The sequence below is a fragment of the Pezoporus wallicus genome, unplaced genomic scaffold, assembly GCF_028554395.1.
Source record: "Pezoporus wallicus isolate ANWC-B61680 ecotype Strahan unplaced genomic scaffold, APGP_CSIRO_Pwel_v1 contig_7680, whole genome shotgun sequence".
Lineage (NCBI taxonomy): Eukaryota > Metazoa > Chordata > Aves > Psittaciformes > Psittacidae > Pezoporus > Pezoporus wallicus.
The window spans coordinates 60,562-67,421 of record NW_026642051.1 but is presented as its reverse complement, the minus strand read 5'-3'; the positions used below and the strand labels follow the sequence as shown (position 1 = coordinate 67,421).

General features: G+C 46.5%; 1 protein-coding gene across 1 annotated transcript in view; it reads left to right on the top strand.

The window, feature by feature from the left end:
• Nucleotides 1–6,546: 6,546 nt before the first annotated feature.
• The window catches only part of ST6GAL1 (ST6 beta-galactoside alpha-2,6-sialyltransferase 1), a 44,830-nt gene continuing 44,516 nt past the window's right edge, over nt 6,547–6,860 (top strand). Inside the window, exon 1 of the mRNA XM_057426551.1 lies at nt 6,547–6,798. The gene's annotated coding sequence lies outside the window, so the exon portion shown is untranslated. The remainder of the gene's footprint in view (nt 6,799–6,860) is intronic.

Below are 6,860 nucleotides of genomic sequence, written 5' to 3'. Positions count from 1 at the left end.
GTTTCAGGTTGCTGCCACTGAAATAACAGCAGCTGCTTGAAACCCAAACCACCTTTCAGCTGGAGCCTTCTGGTGTTGGCAATCCAACCCTCTTCCAGATGGGGCTGCAAACAACAGCCCCTTCTATAAATCTGCACATATGGATATCTCTGCTAACTCCAGCTCTTTCACTGGGCTCCTGTGAGTAAATATGCACGTATGAGGGAATAAGGCCAACTGCACGTGGCCTTTTGCCAACACATCCATAGGAGACTTGAGAAAACTTGACTGTTCTTTCAAGGAGGGTGCTGTTGAGGCCAGCTCCCTCCTTCAGACAGGCATGGGGAGGGTGTTCATCCCTCTGCTGCGTGCTGAAGGCATCTTGCCCTTGGTGACGTTTGGCTTCACCACCGCCTGCAGTAAACCAGGGGCTGAACCTCTCCAGCTGGAGGACAGAGGGGTTGCACCCTTGCCACTGTGAAAACAGGAAGTGGTAAAAGGCTACATCTTTTTTTTAGAGCTCAGTTGGCTATTGAGAAGATGAACAGTTATCTGCTATTCTTATCTAATGGTGAGTCTTTTGCTTCCTGTGTTATCATAGGCAATGTAGGGATTGTCTTCCTTTGTGAATCTCATTTCCTTGAGATCTTTTCTCAGTTCAGTTTCCCCTTCTCATACCCTTATGTGAGCAACTCTAGGCTCATATCCTAGTTTGAAGTTGTCTTTTGGCAAAGAGAAGATGCAGGAGATGAGGGCTGAGGGGTACCAGGGATAACCCCCATTTAGACCTGTGGTGTTTGTGGGTTGCAGTTGGTGTCTGTACAACAACAAATGGAAGGACAAAGCTGCAGAAGAGGTGGAGAGGACAGTTACCATGAACAAAGTCTCATCTGCATCAGCTGCTGTGTCGAGTGGCAGAGCCTGGACCGGGGCCAGCACACCTGAGTGTTCTGGCATCAAGGGATGGGTGTTATGTACTACTCCTGTGGTGGGTCTACAGGCTTTGCAGGTGGAAGGATACCCTTAAGGATACCCTTACAGATCGGTGTAGTGAGGCCTGGTCTGAGCTTTTCTCTTGTTAACTGTTCAGAAGCACATATTTTTAATTCTCCTCTGCCCTGGGGGATTTCTAAGCAAATAAAGGTGATGGAGGATGCAGGACAAGAGAGGGCTGTTCCCCACGCTCTGAGCTGGGCAGGCTGCAAGGACAGATATTCTGTCTCTCTCTCTTTTAATGAGAAAGGTAGTCATGGCACTACCTTTTGAGGGGAACTCTCTTCCCTGGGGGTCCTGTGCTCATACAGATGTACTGGGAGGATTGGATATGTCTGCTCAGTGCTGGGAGTGCTCCATTGTCTCACATCTCCTGCAGCACTTGAATCCACAGCACTGTTGTCCTCCCTCCTCCTTTTGAACTCCCAAGCCATCTTCCAGCAAGAGATCTTCCTTCCAGTGGCAGCCTCCAACTTGGGATGCAAACCTGAAAGGGATCACAAGCATGGGTAATGATGGCTGACATAGGATCAGTGCGACCTTGGTGCTGTTTTCACACAAGTCCCTTGGGAAGGGTGTGCTGCCTCTGCTGCCATCCTGCCTCACAAGCAGAAGGAGAGGACTTGGCCTGAAGTGTGTGTACGTGTGCATCAGCTGCACGACTGTGGGAAATGGGAGGAAAGGATGAGATTGGAGGATGCTGAGCTCCTGAACTGGCCATGATGGTGCTCATGCCTGTGTCTGCTCAGCCTGGAGAGACACTGCTTCACATTAGAGAGGGATCTGGCCCTGGCCTATGTCACTGATGGAAACGTTATGTCAGTGATTCTGCTCATACTGAGATGGAAACAGGGCTGTCCTGAGGTTGAAATGGGCTAAGAGCAGCCTCGGGGATGCTACTGCCTTGTCTAAATTCACTGTCTTTATTTGTCTTGCACCTTAATTGGCACCATACAGGCAGAGAACCTGTCAGAGGCACTGCTGAAGCAGGCACTGTGTAAGCTCTTTTTAGTGCTATTTTGGACATAGATTGAAAAGTCAGCATGCCAGATAGCTGAGTCCCGTTGGATATGTTGCCTTCCTTACTGTACTTTCTCAGCTGGTGTGTTATGCATAGCATGGGTGCAGGACATTCTGTAATCAGCATTTCCAGCACCCTTACAACAACCTCTTCTTACACTTCTTCAGGAAACCAGCATCGAGACTGAACATGAAAGAATTGTATTTGTTGATCTTAAAAATCCCCTGAATAGCACGCTCCGGAATCAGGATGGAGTAAACTTGAGTTTCTAATGTGAATGATATGTGGCTAAATCATCCTTCTTCCTCCCTGCTAGGAACAGTGGAAGAGCCATACCCTTTCCAGCACAACATCATGCAGCTGATTACTTCAGAAAGAAATTTTACACTTTCCTAAATTCAAAGCACTGTTCTGTTTTCAAAGAAAGCAGAAGTCATAGGGTAACACAGAGTTGGTAGAAGCAGGCAGGAATGGCATACATTTGGAAATTTTAGTCAGCTGGTTTGTCATGAGTTCACTGAAAAGTAACATAAGCAACGATTTCTTTTCTTAAAGCTTGTCTAATACATCCTTTAATTTCAGCCTTGTCATAGCAGAGCCAAAACCACTGGTCCAACCTGAAGCATTCCCTGCATACACTGTTATTGCATGGTGAGTACAAAACCATTCTACGGTCCAGATGAACCTTTAAAGGTGGTTTCTGCTGAGGCCACCTTTCTCTGCTCAGTGTGTGCTCAGTTTTAATGTATCTTCAAAGGTTTCTTAGGCTTACTGGGTTGAGTACAGCTCATATAAGCTACTAGTTCTTCAACTCTGCACATACATACAGCAGATGATACAGCATGAAGTAGCTACACTGGATTCACCACTAAAGACCAGGTTGGACAGGGCCTTTAGTGGCCTGGTCTAGTGTGAGATGCCCCTGCCCATGGCAAAGGGTTGGAACTGGATGACCTTAAGGTCCTTTCCTACCATAACCATTCTGTGATTCTAATTCTCGGCTGGGCTGGGCCATCTTCTCCATAGGAGAAGGCTCATAGAACTTCCTTGCATTTGTCTGTGTCTCTGAGGAGTTATATGTGCTGATGAGAACTACTTCAAAGTGTTTTGTTGAATCTATTTTTCAGTTAACTCAGATTTTTGCTGGGTATTTTGCCTCTGTTTTTTTCCTAACAAACCTTGGAAAAATATTCTTACTAGTTCTATCTAGAAAAACACTTCAAATTGAGTGGTTTCCATGTTGGAGTTCCTGGTTTTCATTGAAATGGGATGCTACCACTAATGGCAGGTGCTGACAGGATTGGCTGAAGTGTCTGATCCTTTTTTCAGGGGTCTGACTCTGGAGTGCCTTGTAATTAAATGGTTTCGTGCACACAGTCTAATTACTATAGACTGACAATCAAACAGGGTGACTCAGCCAGCCCCAGACCAAGCTCATTTGGTTTTTGAGCCATGTGGTTTGTTTGCATTTCACAAGGGACAAGAGAACACAGTTAAAAACGGTAAAAGAAGCTTCTGGCTTGGAATGTTCCTCTGGAAAAGAAAAAAATGACCCTGCAGAAATTCTGACATGGTCACGGTGCCCTCATGCGGGTTTATCTTTGACCTGAGATAGTTCACAGTACAGAGAGGAGAGGCAAAGGGTTTACCGTGTTACTACTGCAGGCCTGTGCAGTTCACCTTTGTGGGGAAGACTGTTCTCCCCCTCCAGAGAAACCCCAAACAGTAAGAAACCCTACACAGAGGTAGACCAGAGCCTGTGAAAGCTCTTTGCTTACTCCAATGCACATCAGGCAGATTTGGGCTGATTTTGCACAGAAGCAACTAAGGGCTGCTCTTCTGGCTGGGGCAGGGAAGCGGGCAGTGGTGGGCACAGGCAGGTTGCAGTCAGCTCTTACTGCAGCGGTTGCCCAACAGTGGCCTGCTGGAACAGGGAGCAGCATGAGTGACTATAAACATAACTTGATTAACGTGATGAAAGCAAAGTTTTGGGGCGAGGTTCAACCAAAGTCTGACTGGGGAAAGCTGATGGCTGGGTCTCAGGTGTGACAGTTGCGCTCCCTTGTCTGCAGGGTGAAGAGCAGCTCTTCTGCAGGCAGGATATCCTCAAATGGAAGGGATGAATACCTGAAGGAATGAATACTGATGATGTAGCACTTGCAGGCAACTGCACTCTTCCTACTAGCCTGAAAATGTGAGCATCCATGAGAAATAAAACAGAGCTCTGCAAGGTGGTGTCTTTTGCCTGTAAGGCTGGGAATGCCGCTCTTGTCCAGGAAAACTCCTCTTGCACATCCTTGACCTCTCAGACTGCTGGCTGCAATCCAAGAAAATAAGAAGAGGTGGGGAGAAAAAAAAGTCATTCATATCCTCTGTTTCTTGCTTTAGATGTTTAAGAGGTAATTTAAAGATGTTTCTATTAGGATATTTCATTAAGAAGCATTTCATTACTAAGAGGGTGGTCAAACACTGGAAGAGGCTTCCTAGAGAGGTGGTTGATGCTCCAAGCCTGTTAGTGTTTAAGATGTATTTGGACAATGCCCTTAATAACATGCTTTAAGTTTTGGTCAGCCCTGGAGGGGTCATGCAGTTGGAGTAAATGATCACTGTAGGTCCTTTCCAACTGAAGCAGTTTATTCTATTTCTGTTGCATTTTGAACTGAGCCAGTCTACAGATTGGGTTTTGTGAGACAGCAGGTTCTGTAGTGTTCTGTAGCAATAGCAGAGACCTCAAGTTGTCCTGCTATAGTTGTGTAACCTGCATGATACTTTCCTGCACAAAATGAGTTCCTAAAAGGCTAACTTACATGTTTGGGTTTTTTTTTTGTAACCACAATCAAGAAAGTAAGAAGGGGTGGGGGGAAAAAAGTTATTCAGACAATCTGTTTCTGCTAAGCTTTAACGTATACAAATTGCTTTCCTACCCAAACAATGCCCAATGCCATTTTCCCCATTGTATACTTTCAAGGAGCCCAAGTCATTAGCAGCATACATGACTGTTAGGATGCTGATTGCAGGAATCATTCTAGGCATTAGTTGTTCGGACTTGAACCTTCTCTCCTGTGTGAAGAAAACAAAGGAAATGCTACCTGCAGTCAGACAGTCTCTATTTTTAGCTTGGCTGGAACGTAGCACCAAAGGGAGTGGTATGATTTTTCTCATCTGCATGTTGCTGTGCATCATGATCTGGCTTTAGAGCAACCTCCTCCTGTGCCATCTGGGAGGAGGTGGGAAATGAGCAGGGCTGGGTGACCTGTGTCTGTGCATACTCTGCTCCACCCCACTGCTGTGCCTACAGGATTGCTGGAAAATAATAACCACAGCCCAGTGGTTAAACCAATATAAATGGGGATGTGCTGTGCATGGCAATAAGAGCTGATGTGGTCAGTCACCCTGACCAAAGCCACACGAGAGAAGCTCAGCTCCTGTGACCTGCCACACTGGGCTTTGCTCAGATAATTCATTAGCAGCTGGGTCTGGCACTAAATCCAGCACCCTGCCAGACCCTGGTAAAACTTGTTGTCTGAACAGAGTGAAGGGTGAAAGCTGCCTTTAATACACTCTGTGCATTTAAACTGATACCTTCCCCCTGGCTTTGACTCCTGTGATGTACAGAAGTGAACCTGGATAGTTCCCCACAGCTTGGAGCTAAGCAGAGGTGCATTTCCAATGAGCTACATCCCAGCACTGGTGCAGCCTGCTCTTCCTTGTCTTACAAATGGAAGGAAAATGAAAGCTCACAGGCTGCTGTACCATCATAAACTGTCCTTGTGCATCTAGAAATTGGGAGAAGAGAACGTGGCCCATAGGCTGCTGGGATTTGTGCTAACCCATTTGCAGGCAGAATCCTGGCTCTGAGTGAGATATTGTTCTATCTCATGTGTGGTAACTCAGTGACACAGAATTTTCCAGCAATAAAAAAATGGATCTGCCTTTTTCAGCTTGGGTTTTGTGTGGACTTGCATTTGTAACATCATCTGCAACTGCGATCTGAGACAATTGAACCTGCCGAATTATTGCTGTGTGTGTATACACTGTGTGATGCCAGCAGAGATTATACATCCTCCCTTCTCATTGCTGTTGCTGCCTGGGGTCTGCCATTTCTCTACCAGTTAAATGTGTCATATTTTTATTGAGCAGCAATGTCGCAACACTGAGAAGCGCTAAATACAACACAGGCATAATGAATCATGGGCTCTGGTAGACTTGCTCAGCCCCAGGAGGCTCTCTGGAGCTGGCCAAGGGATGAAACACCGTGGCTTAACTCTTGTTTTTCTTCACTTTTTTCCTGCAGAGTGCACCCACGGGAATTAGGAAAACAAGACTCATCCTGCCTGCGTGAGATCCAGGATCCTGAATGGGCCAGGAGCAGGAACACGCCTGGAAGGGCAAGGGGGGAGAGTGGCTTTGTGCTTTGTTCTGCCCAACCTCCCTCTCCAAGGAGGGGGCTGGCTGAGCACTGGTTTTACTGGAAAAGCCTTGGTCATTGCAGTGAGTAGTGCAGATGAAATGTGAATGAAAAGTGAAATGAATGCCTTGGTTAGTGCAGCCTCCTGTGAGAAGACCAAATTAAATGGAGAATATGGACAGAAGTGCATGCGTGTGTACCATGCAGCCCTTTCCCTCTGCTAAGGGCGGGGTAGGCTTCAGGACAGACATCAAAAGATGAAGCCTGACTGGAGAGGAACCAGAGATGTGCAGCAAGAAGGACCATAGAACTAGGAAAGATGACCTATGAGGGCAGACGGAGTGAACTGGCTTTGGTTGATCCAGGGGAAGGAAGACTAGGGATACTAGTTAAGCCTGTAAGTATATAAAAGACTACCACAAAGTAAGGCAGTAAATTGGTCTCCCAGTGAGGATAGGG